General features: G+C 32.3%; 1 protein-coding gene and 1 long non-coding RNA gene across 10 annotated transcripts in view; one reads left to right on the top strand and one right to left on the bottom strand.

The window, feature by feature from the left end:
- Positions 1-767: 767 nt before the first annotated feature.
- LOC127871798 (uncharacterized) lies at positions 768-21,688 on the bottom strand. Of its 6 annotated transcripts, none has more exons than XR_008045568.1 (4): positions 21,614-21,688; positions 20,263-20,342; positions 2,349-2,570; positions 768-1,914 (listed from the first exon to the last, which is right to left on the bottom strand). It is a non-coding gene; the product is annotated as an uncharacterized LOC127871798 (long non-coding RNA). The 6 variants fall into 6 exon arrangements; XR_008045567.1 differs by lacking the exon at positions 20,263-20,342 and adding an exon at positions 12,539-12,618; XR_008045565.1 differs by lacking the exon at positions 20,263-20,342 and adding an exon at positions 2,988-3,067.
- The window catches only part of LOC127871796 (circularly permutated Ras protein 1-like), a 33,696-nt gene continuing 21,530 nt past the window's right edge, over positions 10,016-22,181 (top strand). Inside the window, exon 1 of one of the 4 annotated variants that reach the window (XM_052414994.1) lies at positions 10,016-10,087. The gene's annotated coding sequence lies outside the window, so the exon portion shown is untranslated. Of the gene's footprint in view, positions 10,088-17,739; positions 17,812-22,181 lie in introns of those variants that run through there. The other 3 variants (XM_052414997.1, XM_052414993.1, XM_052414996.1) reach the window with 3 other exon arrangements.

Here is a 22,181-nt window from a genome sequence, read left to right as displayed (position 1 = left end):
ATAGGATCCAAAGTATTCAATCATAGATCACGCTGAAAAAGAAGAATAAGTCTCGCAAATAACTACATAAACAATGGGCCAAGTTCCAGATTTTTTTGTCATAAGTCAAGACTATTAATTTAACAGGAATTGTTGACTCTTATAGGTGTTATGTTTCATGATTTGTGTTAAGTTTTTTATGGGAGACCCATGATCAAACATGGTGAATTAATTGTTTTGTTATTACAATAGAGGATCCAAAGTATTTGATATAGGTCACTCTGAAACAGAAGAATTTGTGAAAACCTTGTCTGGCAAATAAATAAACACTGGGCTCAGCATTTTCCTGATTTTTTGTCACAAGTAAAGACAATGAACAGGAATTATTGACTCTTTTAGGTATAAGCTACCATAGTCAATGTTGAGTGTGTGCTGCACACCACATTTGTTTATGTTCCATTAACAATGACATCAAAACACAATGCTTTATATAGATTATGTATTGTTTTCCATTGTTTATCAGTCTATAAACAACCATTTATTGTAAAAGCCTTACATAAACTGTCATAAAGATGATAAAGTGCTGTTTATTCATAAATAAAAAATGGGTGGAATTCAGAAATAATTTGATCTGTCAAATGTTGAAAGTTGGAAACATTTATTCAAAATGTTATCAATTATAGTTTTGTTTCATGAATACAAAGTATTATGTTTTGTGTTCATTATGTGATGCATTTTGTTGTTTTGGTTAAAAATGTTTTAATAAATAACATGAAGAAATAAGAAGCTAGTTGTTCAATTTTGATTTATTATTACATGTATACTACACAGCAAAACATTACTGCAAGAATGTTAAGTGAACACCTTATTATAATACATGTTGAGTTCAACACTGAACAAAAGAATATGCATCAATTAAAAACAACTCATAATACATTATTATATGAAACTGCATCATGATTCAAAAGTTAAAGAGCATATAGACAGCTAAAACCTAAATAGGTGAGCCTTGCCCTGGGAAAATGGGGCTTAATGCATGTGCGTAAATTGTCGTACGAGATTAACATGTGCCGATCATACCAATCAGGCAGACAATTGCTGCTTTATTGTATTTTTTGTTGAAATGGAGTCTCTTAGAGAAAATCCAGATAAGGCGGAAAGTGTTGCCCCTGATTAGCCTGTGCAGTCTGCACAGCCTAATCTTGGACAACCTTAAGTACATGCATTAAACCCCCTTTTCCCAGAGCGTGGCTCAAATATTTATTAAATGATTGATTAAGTCTTCCACATAACATCTTTTAAGAAACTTTCAGTCAAACATGTTTGATGACAGGCACGGCAAAATCAGTAGTAAATTCATAGTATTAATTTGTGTTACATTATACTACTTACATATTGTTGCTGGTTATAAATGTGGAAAAAGTTTGAATATGCATTGCTAAAATACATGTTAATTTTCTAAGAACTGCCCCTTTTATTCAAGGAATACTGTATGTATGCCCCTGTAATATTTCTGACAAAAGAACAAGATAAATAAATAATGATTAATAGAACAGTAAACTTGGTTTTCATTTTGTATACAAAGGATAATTATGTTCTTATTATTTACACTATATTGAAAGAAATAAGATTACATCATTAAATAAAGAATGCATTACTGAAGATTCAAATTTAAAACAACCGTTTATCCACTTAAATGTTGCAGGCATTCTTAAACAACAAGACTAAAAAAGCTGTTAACAATAATTTTATTAACTACTTCCTTTCAAAAAAAGGCAGGTACAGTTTTGTTGTCGTCACGTTGAAGGTGTCCATGTATCCAAAGGATGTACTGTGATCAATCTGTGTCCTCCACATCTTCAGTGCCAACACGTTGTTCCGAACTGTTTCCTGGATAAGGAGGGTGAGAGGATCAGTCACCACTTAACCCTTTTTCTGAAAAATATGAACACATAAAAAACTAAAAAACCCTTGCTAAATCTATCTATATATATTTATATATATTAGCTGTTATTGTCCAACTTTTAAGATGCAGGAACATAATGGCCACTGTTTCGACAGTAAATGAGTTAAATTTTCTACACTTTTGATTTTAAGCTGAGACAATAACATGAGTAGTTTAACGTGTTCTGTATTAATATTACAAGCAACAATATTTGATAAAGATAAAATGCATTACTAATTCCGTTAAACAGGCCCACAGACAAATAAAATATTTTATATAGATAAAATGCATTAATAATTCCGTTAAAAAGTCCACAGAAAAATAACATATTTGAAATAGATAAAGTGCATTATTAATTCTGTTAAACAGGCCCACAGAAAAATAAACATGAAAAATGGGTCTTATTCAACAACAGTAAACATACTGGTCTCTGGCTTGTACAGTATTGTCAGGCCATGCCACAACAAAGCTGGTCTTCATCATGGTCTACCAAATGGACAATTCTTGCAAACACACCATCATGGTTAGCTTGAGGATGGTCCAAGCTGGGCCAGGACAGGCTGTCAGTGATAACTGCTGACTGTCTGGCAGCAATTTCCTTCAACAGCTCCTATGCTTCCGTATAAGTAAGGTGGTCTATGATATCCTTGAAAAGACATTTCTGCATTTAACAATAAATGTTTTGAACATAAAGCTAAGAATTTTGACACAAGATGTAGCTACATGTACATATAGATTTTTTTATTTTTCATGACACCATTTTTAAACATTCCTGTCAGTTTTTTTGTAACATTTCAATATTCACCTAGTGTAGTGTAGGATCATTTTTTAAATTCTTTGCTCATGTAGCAACACAGTTTTACATACAAAGACTTTGTTTTATATATCAACAATAAGTGCGTTGAACTGTGTTTTTTCTGTTTCCATTCAAGAATATTGTGAAATGACATATATTTTTTTCAATGAAATCTCAACTTGCCTGAATATCTGAAAACATTATCTACAAATTATTTCAATATTCTCAAATGAAATCAACAGAAAAAATGCAGCTAAATAAGTATACCTTTTCTGTTTCTTGTACCAAAGTGACAAAATCCAGTGATCCCTTCTTCATAAACTTCTTGGTTTAATTATGGTTGTATCCTATTGAAAAAGTAAATACACAATTTAAACCACTTTTTAAAACTATTTATGGTCTCTATTAAAAAAGTGAGTTGTAAATATGTGGTATTATTATCTAATAAGTGTTCTTCAACATTCAGGAAATCAAATATTGAGGATATTCAAAACAATTGAAAAAAGAGGAATATCCAGAATATTCTTGGCTTTTACAAATATAATGATACATGCATTTCAGATGACCTGTATTTGATCAAAGACCTATCTATAGGTCTTTGATTTGATTTATTCAAAATACAATGTACTGTTGAAATACACATTTATCAAAATATATACGTGCTTTGCTAAATTAACAAAGAATATAAAGATAAAATACTTTAAATAAAGAAACAATCAGATGCAGGAAAAAAAATTGGGGCGAGTTGTCTCTTGGTTGGAGCGAGTGACCATATGTTTGATGCGAGTTTGTTTTGGGGCAAGTTGGTATTGGGGCGAGTTGTCTGGCGCCAGCTACATGCATTTGATGCCATCAATTACTAAACTGTGTTACTATTTTCAAAAATATTTTGGTTATTCAGTTTATTTATAAAAAAGCTGTGCAGAAGAAACTGATATAAATACATTTTAACCCTTTGCATGCTGAGAATTTGTCATCTGCTAAAATGTCATCCGCTGAATTTCTAAAATTAGCCATTTCTTTGATTTTTTTCAAAGAATACTATCAGAATAGCAAACAGTTTGGATCCTGATGAGACGCCACGTTTTGGATCCAAACTGTTTGCAAAGGCCTTCAAAATTCGGTTCCAGCGCTTAAAGGGTTAACTATGAGTTTTGGGTTTAAATTAATAAACTACCAGTACCATTCAAATGCATTTTAGTTAATAATAAATGTCATTGTCATTGTCATATAACACACAATAATGAATATGTCAATAAATGCACAGCATCTTGAATTGCCTGCCAACAAATAATGTTGTCACTGTCAGTTATGAGGAAAGAAAAAGATACTGTAATGTTTAAATGATCTCAGTACTCCAAGGCTAATGATAAATTTAATTTATTTGCGCGAATACTAAAGTTAATTCTGTATTCAACTTGGCTTTTAATTTGAGTCTCTATCTGTAACTTAAGTGTAAACGAGAGAATCAGTATTTACGCGTTCTGTGATGTATATGCATATACTTATGTAACGAAAACGAATCATTTGATCAGTTATACTATTTTAATCTACTTTTATAAAAAAAAATCATACGCACTATTGAGTTTTACAATAAAAAAACATATTTTACCTTCTTCTTCCGTGTTTGACAATTGACCTTATCGCGATGACGTCACAAAAAGGGCAGTCCCTTGGCGACGGTGAAAACAATGCCCTAGATACGGACGATTTACTGCGCTGATTGAGCACCGCTGCTGATATTTCGTCAACTGCATTCCTATTGGGAAGTCGATAGGTAATTAAATGTCCTGTAATTGGTGTTTAAAATGTCTTAAAAGCCCGATATGATCAGAAAATAAAACTAATTGGACTTAATGAATGTCCGTACAAATTGCAAGCTGGATGTTGGAAAAATGACCCGACCAAGTGGCCGATGATCGAGTACGGCGACATTCATGATTAACTTTCTCACTGAGACATCGGGTAAATTCGTTTATTCTGTAATAATGGGAGTATCCTTGTAGATGTTGATGTAATTAGTATTGTCGTTCTTTTCAGGGTTCATTCATCTTCGAACATTATAATTATATTTCTACTTTCTACTATGTCAATTTATCATGCTAATGTGAAGCTGTAAAATACGTAGGGACATCTGGTACATGACTTACTGAAAGCCTTAGTTGTGTTCATTGTTATGAGTACGAGTGACAAATATTAAAATTAACACACATATATCGGTATAAATATTTGTTTTTCAAACATTATTTACCCCCGTTGCTGTCAAACGTAATTTCGTTTTTATGATGTCGATCGTTTATTGTCGTAACATTAAATCTTAATACGGAATGACGTCTTTTTAATTAACTGATACACGCTAAATACGTTACTTGTTTTTTACGTAAATTTTATGATTATTAAAAACTTAAATAAATTAATCGGGCTAGTATCTTTACGGTGTAAATTTCTGATAATCTAAATTTGATATGACTTTATATTTGACCATATGTCACATATCTAATATAAGCAACTGTTAAGTACATCGGCGTTGATTATTCATCCAAATGATTTCTTAATACTACCAGAAAGAGGAGACATGGTGGCATCTATCGTGTTAAATGACACTGTCTGGACCACACAGTGTGGTTTATGACACCTTTTTGTCAGTTAAGTTTGGACAATATTTGATCAAAACGAGATAATCGGATTATGCAAAACAAAGGGGCAATTAAACAACAGAATACAAAGGCTTACACGATTTTAAGACTGATACAAACAATCAAATGAAAAATATTGCATTTAATTTAATTAAATGTTTATTTAAGGTGTCAACGTGTTTTATAAAGCAACTGTATATTCAATTATTTCGGCATTAAAAATTTGGCTTAAATGACTGCTCAGTATGACAAGAGATGACATAGAGGTATCATAAATTGTGTTTAATGACCACATGTGGTTTATGCAGAGCCCCAAGTATAGGTCCCCAGCTGGCTTTATTACACCGTGTTTTCTTTGTCTGGACAGTATCCGATCATAACGAGATAACCGGTTTGTGATGAAGAAAGGGGCATTCAAATACCTAACATGCGGAAAAAAAAAGTGTCGAAATTGGTGTGAATTAAATAAAAACAATAACATTTATCATGAGAATTTATTTAATACGTAACAAGGTAATAAGGTAACAAATATAGAGGTTCAAATCAGCTACTATATGTTGCATATATTTAAAATTTATTGGTTGTTTGTTTTCATCCTTATTTGTGTTCGTCCATTAAATCAAATTTCTTATGAAAGAATTTATATTTCTGGGTATTTTTATTCTAAAAAATGGTCGCGAAGATGTGCCTTAACTTAAGAAAATTGCGAGCAGTGTTAAATATTTCAATGCAAATAAAATGGCGACAGCGCTTTTGTTTTCACCGTCGTCAAGGGGCATGTAACTCTAACTGACGCAAGTGCCCGGATGTTGCGATAAGGTCAATACAGATTCCGCCATATTTGTTGTTGTTGTTGTTGTTGTTGCTGTCACAATGCGTGTTTATATTTAAATTTATATTTAAAATCTATATTTAGTCGGGGAAAAAACCGATCCAAGGGTCAGTGGTTCGAGCCTTGGTGCGGCTTACTTTTTTCTTTCTTATTTTAATTTTATTTTTGTTTTATACTGGAGCACGTTGTTTGCGATGTTTAAATTTATCAATTTAAAGCATTATATGAAAAACTTCAAAAAAATGCAATTTAAGTGTGAACAAGCCCCTTTAAGATAATTCATTTAAAATTGTAGTCTGAATATGCATCTTTATGCTTCGATATATTTTGTCGAATTGTATTAAATTATTATTTTGCTACAGTCTCATGTAAGACTCTCGACAGATGTTTGTAGTATTGTTTTTTCTTTGTATTTTTTCTTTCTGTTATAACTCCATGCGTGTAAGTGTATTGTGTATTGATGAATAAATATATATATTAAAAAAAAAAAAAAAAAAAAAAAGAATTAAGCGAGACTGCGATGTCTAAATCTAGGAAATATGAATGACTGATGTATACATTTATGTTAAAAATGGTACAGTTACATTTCAGCCATTGTTTAATTGTTAAATATTATAATTTTGACCAAGGCTTTTTTTAACCATACTTTTCCGTTGCATTTAGGCATAGTATTTTAGGTGAAACTAATGCTCTATATAACAGTTATTGAGCGGAAAGATTGTTTGTCTATGTTTGGTATCGACCGTTTCGCAAAGTAAAAATGTTATTTTCGTGAATAGAATGCCGCGACCAGAATCTTAATTATGTGTATGTGTTTATAAACTAACTTATTTTCATAACAGTTGTTAAATATTCGTACACAAATAAAGAATGTAGTAAATTTCATTTCTTTATGTGATGGAGTTAAATTTAATGTGCACTCACGTTAATTCAATGCTGGTTTATAATGGATTTGTACTCAATGAGAAAAATGTGTTTACTTATAATGTATCCCATGTTGTTTGTAGACACATCTGCTTTATTTCGTTATTAATAAAGACAAACATTGTTTGTTACAAAGATCTATGACATACAGGTTAGCTTTTATTAGGGGAAAAAAGGGATAAGGTGCGTCCAATCAAGAAGATAACGAAGACGTATGCTGACGTATGTGGATGTAGCATATTATGCATTTTTCACTACATCACACTAACGTGGACTTGAAAACTTAAATAACAAATGTTTATTATCATTTAATAATTAAATTAACTTGCGTGCTGATGATTAAAAGCGTAGTTTACATCGCGGTTAATATCACCATTTATTTTTATTATCAAATTTCTGCCTGCATGTAACATTTCACACCAATCACCCAACAAAAAAATGTGGGAAGACGTATTTTATATTCCGATAAGCCATAATTGCCTATGTTCAATCAGAGCTTTTAGTTTTAGATGCCCATTTGGCAAAGATAAACTAATCTGATATAAATCAGTTAAATTACAATAATATGTACACGTTCTTAATTGAAATTGAAAAAGACAGGCGTTGGAGTACTTAACGATTTTCGCTGATGAAAACTTACTTTACGCTCAGTTATGTTTTACTACAAATCCCTTTTCCTAGGGCAGCGATATAATTAAAGTATACCTCCATTTTGCACGTTTACAGTTACATTTCGGTGAGTGTTTTATTGATGAATACTATCATTTCACCATGGTTATGATATAACTACATACTTCCTTTGCATTAAAACAAAGTTTGTGAAGATAAACAAATGCACCATATAAAAAGTAATAATTAATAAGTATACTGTTACCTTCCTGGTAGTTCACTACCTTGTTAAAGGGGCCTTCTCACAGATTTTGGCATAATTATATTGAAGCTTGTCATTAAATATTTTTAACTGATAAATTTAACCATCGGATATAAACATCTTCAGTAAAAAAACAACAGGAAAACAATTAAAAAAGGAAAAAAGTAACCCTAAACTGGGCTCGAAGCACTGACCCCTGGAGTCCCGGAATAAAAAGTCACCCGCTTAGACCACTCGACCATCTGTTCTCACTCGACCATCCGGTTCTTCTGCTATGAGCGCATGTATATTTTACTTATATAAGCAATCTTCGTAGTTTCCCAAAATATAACGACAACAACAGAAATTTCCAATCGTTTCGCGTTGCAACGCTTTATAATTTTCAGGTGTTCAAATCGTCAACAGATGCATATAATGGATATTTTAGAGCATATTAAACGTTCAGTATTACTATTTCCTCACAAATATCACAACTAAAACAAAAATGTGCGAATATGAAACAACTTTTTTACTTTTTTTTTAATTTTGTCAATTTACCAAAACATGAAAATGCCCCTTTAACAGACCTACAGTTTCCAATCGATAATAAACCACGGAAACTATTAAATTCATCGATCGAAATGTGTAATGTTTAAAAATAACTGGTAAGGTTATATTAACATACCAATAAAATTTATAGAAATAAACAAATCAAGGTTTTAATCATAGTTATAAATAATAGTAATGTTTGTCATCCGTATTATGTGAGTCATTTGGAAATGACATGCTTGCAGAAATACAGTTTTTCGAGTTGGTAAAACAGTCACTCTTAAACATTTTTGAGCAGCCAACACGTTTAAATCAAACCCTTACAGTAGCTAAGGAAAGCACCAGAAAAAACGCACCTTCTATAGGTTTAAATAGTTCCGGAATTCTTTTTCTTTTCTGTTTAGTATGGGCATTTTGCTCGCGGCGTCATTACCGTGGGCACTGGATAACTCGACTCTATTCCCATAAAGTAGAGTCGAGCGCACAACATTAGTTTAGCTTCAACCAATTTATTGTTGCTCGATTGCTTTGAAAGCCTATGGCTTATTGAAGCGCTCTTGAGTCCGAATCCTGAGTAGAACCAGCACTTCGTGACTTTAGGGAGCATCTAACTGTGGGGATCGAACCAGTGACGTCCTGGTCCTCGGCGACTCTTCAGGCAATTCTTGTGTAAATTGTAAACCCCTTTTGTCATGTCCTAATCGTCTATCACACGCACAGCTGCGAGATCAGCTTGTACTTCGTCGCTCAATTCCTCAATCAGTCGCTTTAAACGATCACAGTTGTAATATATAAATTAAAAATATTGAGTGACGTCATTTGGCCATGAACTATTCCACAGGGAATCTGCCTTAGTAGTAATAATATTACCGGTATTTTGTGTCACGTGACTTCCCCATGTTTAATTTCCAATACACCAGTCCGTGAACAATTTAAAAAGGACTGGTACATATGTATCTAAATAAATGTCATCTAGAAGTGAAGTATATTGTAAATACACTTTCTACTGATACATGTATGCAGGTAAGTACGTAACACCATGACGCCGGAACGTTATAGTATACATGTATTTTATCACGAATTTGTTATAACGCACGCGTGAGGCTTAACAGGGTTTTCCGATGATTCCTGTCAGGCTAACGATTAGAAAACGCTTAATAAATTGCAAAAAACCACCAATTTTGATGAGAGTTTTATTAGCATAGCGAATGTGAGCTTTTGAGTTGCTTGTAATTTGAAATACAGCTTTATAATAATAATATATTAATAATAATTATATCTCCGTCGGGTTGATTTACCCTTTAACTGTGTGTGTTATTATATAGGCCTAATAATCTTTAAAGCCTTACTACTTTGTGTTCAATATAAAGCCTATATTGGTTGTGTATCTATATTTTGCCAATGTACAGCAGTCCTATGGTATTTAATGATCTTCTAATAATAGATATGAACGAATATATCAGCCATTCAGTGTCGTTTTATTTTTAGATGTGAGGTATTTTATCATATTAAGTCGTATCAGTCGGGTTGTTTTGATAGTTGCCTTATTGTGGGTAGGGAAGAAGGATCTGTTAAGGTATGACAACTAATATTCTATAATACAGTGTATAAACGTGTGTGTTATTATTGTAATGCTTTTATTATATTTAACGATATTTCAATATGGTAACTGTACGTTATGTTTTGAAGCTCTTGTTTCGTTTGCCTGTACTGCCTTTAGAGCATATGATTATGCTAATTTGTTCACTATATACTTTAAAATGAAATGTCAATTTTGAGTATTATATTGATTTTTATAGTGGTAATTTGTCATTCATGAAATATGGATTTCCAATATTAACCAAACATTATTTGTTTAATTCCGGGTTATTAAAATATCATTTTTGTTGTGCAAAAACGATATATGCTGGGTCGAAATTCATATTAAATGTATACATACATGTTTGCGCATAATAATTGGGTATTAAGCTGATGTACACATAGTTTTATTCACGCATTGTTTTTCATTTAAATAATATGATTGTAAACAATGTCTTTGACGTAGTTTTTTTACGTTGCAACTATTTACTCTAAATGTTTTTTTAATATTTGTTTATGATATGTGCACTAAATAGGTGCTACTTGTAAATAAAACCATCCTCATCGCTTGCGCCACATATGTAGCAGAATTCATACAGTCTGGTTACGGTAAATTCACTATCGCCAATTATCGATCAGTATGATACCACCGACGTTATGGCCCGATGCATTTTACATATTTTCGGCTGTGCTCTGTAAAAATGGGGTTTAATGCATGTGCGTAAATTGTCGTCCATGATTAGCATGTGCAGTCCGCACAGGCTTATACGGAACGACATGGTCCGCTTTAATAATATTTTTCATTTAAAGAAAGTTTCTTCTTATCGATAATCCAGTTTAGGACTAAGACCTCTTATCAAAAATCCATTTGCTGACTACACAGGCTAATCTGGTTCTACACTTTATGCACATGCCTTTAACCTTTTTTCAGAGCAAGGCCCATTTGATTTTTGTTTATTTGCCCCTGAGAAAATTCGGTTTTCCCAAATGAACGAACATAAGTTTGCCTACTTGCAGATGCATAATGATGAGAATTAACCATGTATCCATTTGAATTTACATAAATCAATCTATGAATAATCATTAACATAACAAAAAACACGATTAACATGATGTTTTATCTTCGTATTTACATATTGTTTTTCGTCAACTCAGGGCTTCAAATGTTATTGTCTTTGTTATATTGGACAACACAATCGAAGTGGCCATGTCATTTGGCGTCTTTTTCGTAAACTTATTTCAGTCAATATGTCGACAATGTTATTATTTTCCTATTCAACGCAGGGTTTTTACTCAGACTGTTTGAATTGATAAAAATCTAGGAGATAAATAACCCAAAGCATTTCAGAGGACGAATCCGTGTTCGTCTAAAGGGCAAACGTGTTCAACTCATGGGGCAATTAAGTGGGTATGGATAAGCAACTTAAACAACATTAAGTTGATAAACAAAAGGTTCAATGACAAATAGAGTCATTGGATATACCGTCATTGAACCACAGATGGTTAGCGTGTGGCTATGGTATTAGTTTAGTAATGACATCATTTTAAATGAAAAATAATCGAATTATTATCCCCACGCTTTTTGAAAAGCGTGGGGATATTGTGGTTATCTCCGCCGTCCGTCTGTCCGTCTCTCCGTCCTGGCCACTATCTCCTCCTACACTATAAGCACTAGAACCTTGAAACTTACACAAATGGTAGCTATGAGCATATGTGCGACCCTGCACTATTTGGAATTTTGATCTGACCATTGGGTGAAAAGTTATGGGGGTTGTGGCGGGGCCGGGTCAGAGATTTTCACTCATTTTTTATGTTATTTTACATTAACTTCTTAATTTCTGCACCGATTTACTTTAAATTGATACTGAACCTCTCTTATGACAATACGGTCAATCTCAACTATGCATGGTTAGCTTGATGATGGTCCAAGCTGGGCGAGGACAGGCTGTCAGTGATAACTGCTGACTGTCTGGCAGCAATTTCCTTCAACAGCTCCTATGCTTCCGTATAAGTAAGGTGGTCTATGATATCCTTGAAAAGACATTTCTGCATTTAACAATAAATGTTTTGAACATAAAGCTAAGAATTTTGACACAAGATGTAGCTACATGTACATATAGAATTTTTTATTTTTCATGACACCATTTTTAAACATTCCTGTCAGTTTTTTTTGTAAAATTTCAATATTCACCTAGTGTAGTGTAGGATCATTTTTTAAATTCTTTGCTCATGTAGCAACACAGTTTTACATACAAAGACTTTGTTTTATATATCAACAATAAGTGCGTTGAACTGTGTTTTTTCTGTTTCCATTCAAGAATATTGTGAAATGACATATATTTTTTTCAATGAAATCTCAACTTGCCTGAATATCTGAAAACATTATCTACAAATTATTTCAATATTCTCAAATGAAATCAACAGAAAAAATGCAGCTAAATAAGTATACCTTTTCTGTTTCTTGTACCAAAGTGACAAAATCCAGTGATCCCTTCTTCATAAACTTCTTGGTTTAATTATGGTTGTATCCTATTGAAAAAGTAAATACACAATTTAAACCACTTTTTAAAACTATTTATGGTCTCTATTAAAAAAGTGAGTTGTAAATATGTGGTATTATTATCTAATAAGTGTTCTTCAACATTCAGGAAATCAAATATTGAGGATATTCAAAACAATTGAAAAAAGAGGAATATCCAGAATATTCTTGGCTTTTACAAATATAATGATACATGCATTTCAGATGACCTGTATTTGATCAAAGACCTATCTATAGGTCTTTGATTTGATTTATTCAAAATACAATGTACTGTTGAAATACACATTTATCAAAATATATACGTGCTTTGCTAAATTAACAAAGAATATAAAGATAAAATACTTTAAATAAAGAAACAATCAGATGCACGAAATAAAATTGGGGCGAGTTGTCTCTTGGTTGGAGCGAGTGACCATATGTTTGATGCGAGTTTGTTTTGGGGCAAGTTGGTATTGGGGCGAGTTGTCTGGCGCCAGCTACATGCATTTGATGCCATCAATTACTAAACTGTGTCACTATTTTCAAAATTTTTTTGGTTATTCAGTTTATTTATAAAAAAGCTGTGCAGAAGAAACTGATATAAATACATTTTAACCCTTTGCATGCTTTGAATTTGTCATCTGCTAAAATGTCATCCGCTGAATTTCTAAAATTAGCCATTTCTTTGATTTTTTTCAAAGGATACTATCAGAATAGCAAACAGTTTGGATCCTGATGAGACGCCACGTTTTGTGGCGTCTCATCTGGATCCAAACTGTTTGCAAAGGCCTTCAAAATTCGGTTCCAGCGCTTAAAGGGTTAACTATGAGTTTTGGGTTTAAATTAATAAACTACCAGTACCATTCAAATGCATTTTAGTTAATAATAAATGTCATTGTCATATAACACACAATAATGAATATGTCAATAAATGCACAGCATCTTGAATTGCCTGCCAACAAATAATGTTGTCACTGTCAGTTATGAGGAAAGAAAAAGATACTGTAATGTTTAAATGATCTCAGTACTCCAAGGCTAATGATAAATTTAATTTATTTGCGCGAATACTAAAGTTAATTCTGTATTCAACTTGGCTTTTAATTTGAGTCTCTATCTGTAACTTAAGTGTAAACGAGAGAATCAGTATTTACGCGTTCTGTGATGTATATGCATATACTTATGAAACGAAAACGAATCATTTGATCAGTTATACTATTTTAATCTACTTTTATAAAAAAAATCATACGCACTATTGAGTTTTACAATAAAAAAACATATTTTACCTTCTTCTTCCGTGTTTGACAATACAGATTCCGCCATATTTGTTGTTGTTGTTGTTGTTGCTCTCACAATGCGTGTTTATATTTAAAATTATATTTAAAATCTATATTTAGTCGGGGAAAAAACCGATCCAAGGGTTAGTGGTTCGAGCCTTGGTGCGGCTTACTTTTTTCTTTCTTATTTTAATTTTATTTTTGTTTTATACTGGAGCACGTTGTTTGCGATGTTTAAATTTATCAATTTAAAGCATTATATGAAAAACTTCAAAAAAATGCAATTTAAGTGTGAACAAGCCCCTTTAAGATAATTCATTTAAAATTGTAGTCTGAATATGCATCTTTATGCTTCGATATATTTTGTCGAATTGTATTAAATTATTATTTTGCTACAGTCTCATGTAAGACTCTCGACAGATGTTTGTAGTATTGTTTTTTCTTTGTATTTTTTCTTTCTGTTATAACTCCATGCGTGTAAGTGTATTGTGTATTGATGAATAAATATATATATTTAAAAAAAAAAGAAAAGAATTAAGCGAGACTGCGATGTCTAAATCTAGGAAATATGAATGACTGATGTATACATTTATGTTAAAAATGGTACAGTTACATTTCAGCCATTGTTTAATTGTTTAATATTATAATTTTGACCAAGGCTTTTTTTAACCATACTTTTCCGTTGCATTTAGGCATAGTATTTTAGGTGAAACTAATGCTCTATATAACAGTTATTGAGCGGAAAGATTGTTTGTCTATGTTTGATATCGACCGTTTCGCAAAGTAAAAATGTTATTTTCGTGAATAGAATGCCGCGACCAGAATCTTAATTATGTGTATGTGTTTATAAACTAACTTATTTTCATAACAGTTGTTAAATATTCGTACACAAATAAAGAATGTAGTAAATTTAATTTCTTTATGTGATGGAGTTAAATTTAATGTGCACTCACGTTAATTCAATGCTGGTTTATAATGGATTTGTACTCAATGAGAAAAATGTGTTTACTTATAATGTATCCCATGTTGTTTGTAGACACATCTGCTTTATTTCGTTATTAATAAAGACAAACATTGTTTGTTACAAAGATCTATGACATACAGGTTAGCTTTTATTAGGGGAAAAAAGGGATAAGGTGCGTCCAATCAAGAAGATAACGAAGACGTATGCTGACGTATGTGGATGTAGCATATTATGCATTTTTCACTACATCACACTAACGTGGACTTGAAAACTTAAATAACAAATGTTTATTATCATTTAATAATTAAATTAACTTGCGTGCTGATGATTAAAAGCGTAGTTTACATCGCGGTTAATATCACCATTTATTTTTATTATCAAATTTCTGCCTGCATGTAACATTTCACACCAATCACCCAACAAAAAAATGTGGGAAGACGTATTTTATATTCCGATAAGCCATAATTGCCTATGTTCAATCAGAGCTTTTTAGTTTTAGATGCCCATTTGGCAAAGATAAACTAATCTGATATAAATCAGTTAAATTACAATAATATGTACACGTTCTTAATTGAAATTGAAAAAGACAGGCGTTGGAGTACTTAACGATTTTCGCTGATGAAAACTTACTTTACGCTCAGTTATGTTTTACTACAAATCCCTTTTCCTAGGGCAGCGATATAATAAAAGTATACCTCCATTTTGCACGTTTACAGTTACATTTCGGTGAGTGTTTTATTGATGAATACTATCATTTCACCATGGTTATGATATAACTACATACTTCCTTTGCATTAAAACAAAGTTTGTGAAGATAAACAAATGCACCATATAAAAAGTAATAATTAATAAGTATACTGTTACCTTCCTGGTAGTTCACTACCTTGTTAAAGGGGCCTTCTCACAGATTTTGGCATAATTATATTGAAGCTTGTCATTAAATATTTTTAACTGATAAATTTAACCATCGGATATAAACATCTTCAGTAAAAAAACAACAGGAAAACAATTAAAAAAGGAAAAAAGTAACCCTAAACTGGGCTCGAAGCACTGACCCCTGGAGTCCCGGAATAAAAAGTCACCCGCTTAGACCACTCGACCATCTGTTCTCACTCGACCATCCGGTTCTTCTGCTATGAGCGCATGTATATTTTACTTATATAAGCAATCTTCGTAGTTTCCCAAAATATAACGACAACAACAGAAATTTCCAATCGTTTTGCGTTGCAACGCTTTATAATTTTCAGGTGTTCAAATCGTCAACAGATGGATATAATGGATATTTTAGAGCATATTAAACGTTCAGTATTACTATTTCCTCACAAATATCACAACTAAAACAAAAATGTGCGAATATGAAACAACTTTTTTACTTTTTTTTTAATTTTGTCAATTTACCAAAACATGAAAATGCCCCTTTAACAGACCTACAGTTTCCAATCGATAATAAACCACGGAAACTATTAAATTCATCGATCGAAATGTGTAATGTTTAAAAATAACTGGTAAGGTTATATTAACATACCAATAAAATTTATAGAAATAAACAAATCAAGGTTTTAATCATAGTTATAAATAATAGTAATGTTTGTCATCCGTATTATGTGAGTCATTTGGAAATGACATGCTTGCAGAAATACAGTTTTTCGAGTTGGTAAAACAGTCACTCTTAAACATTTTTGAGCAGCCAACACGTTTAAATCAAACCCTTACAGTAGCTAAGGAAAGCACCAGAAAAAAACGCACCTTCTATAGGTTTAAATAGTTCCGGAATTCTTTTTCTTTTCTGTTTAGTATGGGCATTTTGCTCGCGGCGTCATTACCGTGGGCACTGGATAACTCGACTCTATTCCCATAAAGTAGAGTCGAGCGCACAACATTAGTTTAGCTTCAACCAATTTATTGTTGCTCGATTGCTTTGAAAGCCTATGGCTTATTGAAGCGCTCTTGAGTCCGAATCGTGAGTAGAACCAGCACTTCGTGACTTTAGGGAGCATCTAACTGTGGGGATCGAACCAGTGACGTCCTGGTCCTCGGCGACTCTTCAGGCAATTCTTGTGTAAATTGTAAACCCCTTTTGTCATGTCCTAATCGTCTATCACACGCACAGCTGCGAGATCAGCTTGTACTTCGTCGCTCAATTCCTCAATCAGTCGCTTTAAACGATCACAGTTGTAATATATAAATTTAAAATATTGAGTGACGTCATTTGGCCATGAACTATTCCACAGGGAATCTGCCTTAGTAGTAATAATATTACCGGTATTTTGTGTCACGTGACTTCCCCATGTTTAATTTCCAATACACCAGTCCGTGAACAATTTAAAAAGGACTGGTACATATGTATCTAAATAAATGTCATCTAGAAGTGAAGTATATTGTAAATACACTTTCTACTGATACATGTATGCAGGTAAGTACGTAACACCATGACGCCGGAACGTTATAGTATACATGTATTTTATCACGAATTTGTTATAACGCACGCGTGAGGCTTAACAGGGTTTTCCGATGATTCCTGTCAGGCTAACGATTAGAAAACGCTTAATAAATTGCAAAAAACCACCAATTTTGATGAGAGTTTTATTAGCATAGCGAATGTGAGCTTTTGAGTTGCTTGTAATTTGAAATACAGCTTTATAATAATAATATATTAATAATAATTATATCTTCGTCGGGTTGATTTACCCTTTAACTGTGTGTGTTATTATATAGGCCTAATAATCTTTAAAGCCTTACTACTTTGTGTTCAATATAAAGCCTATATTGGTTGTGTATCTATATTTTGCCAATGTACAGCAGTCCTATGGTATTTAATGATCTTCTAATAATAGATATGAACGAATATATCAGCCATTCAGTGTCGTTTTATTTTTAGATGTGAGGTATTTTATCATATTAAGTCGTATCAGTCGGGTTGTTTTGATAGTTGCCTTATTGTGGGTAGGGAAGAAGGATCTGTTAAGGTATGACAACTAATATTCTATAATACAGTTTATAAACGTGTGTGTTATTATTGTAATGCTTTTATTATATTTAACGATATTTCAATATGGTAACTGTACGTTATGTTTTGAAGCTCTTGTTTCGTTTGCCTGTACTGCCTTTAGAGCATATGATTATGCTAATTTGTTCACTATATACTTTAAAATGAAATGTCAATTTTGAGTATTATATTGTTTTTTATAGTGGTAATTTGTCATTCATGAAATATGGATTTCCAATATTAACCAAACATTATTTGTTTAATTCCGGGTTATTAAAATATCATTTATGTTGTGCAAAAACGATATATGCTGGGTCGAAATTCATATTAAATGTATACATACATGTTTGCGCATAATAATTGGGTATTAAGCTGATGTACACATAGTTTTATTCACGCATTGTTTTTCATTTAAATAATATGATTGTAAACAATGTCTTTGACGTAGTGTTTTTACGTTGCAACTATTTACTCTAAATGTTTTTTTAATATTTGTTTATGATATGTGCACTAAATAGGTGCTACTTGTAAATAAAACCATCCTCATCGCTTGCGCCACATATGTAGCAGAATTCATACAGTCTGGTTACGGTAAATTCACTATCGCCAATTATCGATCAGTATGATACCACCGACGTTATGGCCCGATGCATTTTACATATTTTCGGCTGTGCTCTGTAAAAATGGGGTTTAATGCATGTGCGTAAAGTGTCGTCCATGATTAGCATGTGCAGTCCGCACAGGCTAATACGGAACGACATGGTCCGCTTTAATAATATTTTTCATTTAAAGAAAGTTTCTTCTTATCGATAATCCAGTTTAGGACTAAGACCTCTTATCAAAAATCCATTTGCTGACTACACAGGCTAATCTGGTTCTACACTTTATGCACATGCCTTTAACCTTTTTTCAGAGCAAGGCCCATTTGATTTTTGTTTATTTGCCCCTGAGAAAATTCGGTTTTCCCAAATGAACGAACATAAGTTTGCCTACTTGCAGATGCATAATGATGAGAATTAACCATGTATCCATTTGAATTTACATAAATCAATCTATGGATAATCATTAACATAACAAAAAACACGATTAACATGATGTTTTATCTTCGTATTTACATATTGTTTTTCGTCAACTCAGGGCTTCAAATGTTATTGTCTTTGTTATATTGGACAACACAATCGAAGTGGCCATGTCATTTGGCGTCTTTTTCGTAAACTTATTTCAGTCAATATGTCGACAATGTTATTATTTTCCTATTCAACGCAGGGTTTTTACTCAGACTGTTTGAATTGATAAAAATCTAGGAGATAAATAACCCAAAGCATTTCAGAGGACGAATCCGTGTTCGTCTAAAGGGCAAACGTGTTCAACTCATGGGGCAATTAAGTGGGTATGGATAAGCAACTTAAACAACATTAAGTTGATAAACAAAAGGTTCAATGACAAATAGAGTCATTGGATATACCGTCATTGAACCACAGATGGTTAGCGTGTGGCTATGATATTAGTTTAGTAATGACATCATTTTAAATGAAAAATAATCGAATTATTATCCCCACGCTTTTTGAAAAGCGTGGGGATATTGTGGTTATCTCCGCCGTCCGTCTGTCCGTCTCTCCGTCCTGGCCACTATCTCCTCCTACACTATAAGCACTAGAACCTTGAAACTTACACAAATGGTAGCTATGAGCATATGTGCGACCCTGCACTATTTGGAATTTTGATCTGACCCTTGGGTGAAAAGTTATGGGGGTTGTGGCGGGGCCGGGTCAGAGATTTTCACTCATTTTTTATGTTATTTTACATTAACTTCTTAATTTCTGCACCGATTTACTTTAAATTGATACTGAACCTCTCTTATGACAATACGGTCAATCTCAACTATGCATGGTTAGCTTGAGGATGGTCCAAGCTGGGCCAGGACATGCTGTCAGTGATAACTGCTGACTGTCTGGCAGCAATTTCCTTCAACAGCTCCTATGCTTCCGTTTAAGTAAGGTGGTCTATGATATCCTTGAAAAGACATTTCTGCATTTAACAATAAATGTTTTGAACATAAAGCTAAGAATTTTGACACAAGATGTAGCTACATGTACATATAGAATTTTTTATTTTTCATGACACCATTTTTAAACATTCCTGTCAGTTTTTTTTGTAAAATTTCAATATTCACCTAGTGTAGTGTAGGATCATTTTTAAAATTCTTTGCTCATGTAGCAACACAGTTTTACATACAAAGACTTTGTTTTATATATCAACAATAAGTGCGTTGAACTGTGTTTTTTCTGTTTCCATTCAAGAATATTGTGAAATGACATATATTTTTTTCAATGAAATCTCAACTTGCCTGAATATCTGAAAACATTATCTACAAATTATTTCAATATTCTCAAATGAAATCAACAGAAAAAATGCAGCTAAATAAGTATACCTTTTCTGTTTCTTGTACCAAAGTGACAAAATCCAGTGATCCCTTCTTCATAAACTTCTTGGTTTAATTATGGTTGTATCCTATTGAAAAAGTAAATACACAATTTAAACCACTTTTTAAAACTATTTATGGTCTCTATTAAAAAAGTGAGTTGTAAATATGTGGTATTATTATCTAATAAGTGTTCTTCAACATTCAGGAAATCAAATATTGAGGATATTCAAAACAATTGAAAAAAGAGGAATATCCAGAATATTCTTGGCTTTTACAAATATAATGATACATGCATTTCAGATGACCTGTATTTGATCAAAGACCTATCTATAGGTCTTTGATTTGATTTATTCAAAATACAATGTACTGTTGAAATACACATTTATCAAAATATATACGTGCTTTGCTAAATTAACAAAGAATATAAAGATAAAATACTTTAAATAAAGAAACAATCAGATGCACGAAATAAAATTGGGGCGAGTTGTCTCTTGGTTGGAGCGAGTGACCATATGTTTGATGCGAGTTTGTTTTGGGGCAAGTTGGTATTGGGGCGAGTTGTCTGGCGCCAGCTACATGCATTTGATGCCATCAATTACTAAACTGTGTTACTATTTTCAAAATTTTTTTGGTTATTCAGTTTATTTATAAAAAAGCTGTGCAGAAGAAACTGATATAAATACATTTTAACCCTTTGCATGCTTTGAATTTGTCATCTGCTAAAATGTCATCCGCTGAATTTCTAAAATTAGCCATTTCTTTGATTTTTTTCAAAGGATACTATCAGAATAGCAAACAGTTTGGATCCTGATGAGACGCCACGTTTTGTGGCGTCTCATCTGGATCCAAACTGTTTGCAAAGGCCTTCAAAATTCGGTTCCAGCGCTTAAAGGGTTAACTATGAGTTTTGGGTTTAAATTAATAAACTACCAGTACCATTCAAATGCATTTTAGTTAATAATAAATGTCATTGTCATATAACACACAATAATGAATATGTCAATAAATGCACAGCATCTTGAATTGCCTGCCAACAAATAATGTTGTCACTGTCAGTTATGAGGAAAGAAAAAGATACTGTAATGTTTAAATGATCTCAGTACTCCAAGGCTAATGATAAATTTAATTTATTTGCGCGAATACTAAAGTTAATTCTGTATTCAACTTGGCTTTTAATTTGAGTCTCTATCTGTAACTTAAGTGTAAACGAGAGAATCAGTATTTACGCGTTCTGTGATGTATATGCATATACTTATGTAACGAAAACGAATCATTTGATCAGTTATACTATTTTAATCTACTTTTATAAAAAAATCATACGCACTATTGAGTTTTACAATAAAAAAACATATTTTACCTTCTTCTTCCGTGTTTGACAATACAGATTCCGCCATATTTGTTGTTGTTGTTGTTGTTGCTCTCACAATGCGTGTTTATATTTAAATTTATATTTAAAATCTATATTTAGTCGGGGAAAAAACCGATCCAAGGGTTAGTGGTTCGAGCCTTGGTGCGGCTTACTTTTTTCTTTCTTATTTTAATTTTATTTTTGTTTTATACTGGAGCACGTTGTTTGCGATGTTTAAATTTATCAATTTAAAGCATTATATGAAAAACTTCAAAAAAATGCAATTTAAGTGTGAACAAGCCCCTTTAAGATAATTCATTTAAAATTGTAGTCTGAATATGCATCTTTATGCTTCGATATATTTTGTCGAATTGTATTAAATTATTATTTTGCTACAGTCTCATGTAAGACTCTCGACAGATGTTTGTAGTATTGTTTTTTCTTTGTATTTTTTCTTTCTGTTATAACTCCATGCGTGTAAGTGTATTGTGTATTGATGAATAAATATATATATTTAAAAAAAAAAAAAAAAAAAATTAAGCGAGACTGCGATGTCTAAATCTAGGAAATATGATGT

The sequence above is a fragment of the Dreissena polymorpha genome, chromosome 3, assembly GCF_020536995.1.
Source record: "Dreissena polymorpha isolate Duluth1 chromosome 3, UMN_Dpol_1.0, whole genome shotgun sequence".
In the NCBI taxonomy this organism is placed as follows: Eukaryota; Metazoa; Mollusca; class Bivalvia; order Myida; family Dreissenidae; genus Dreissena; species Dreissena polymorpha.
The sequence above is the reverse complement of the archived record's forward strand: the minus strand, read 5'-3'. Positions and strand labels throughout refer to the sequence as shown.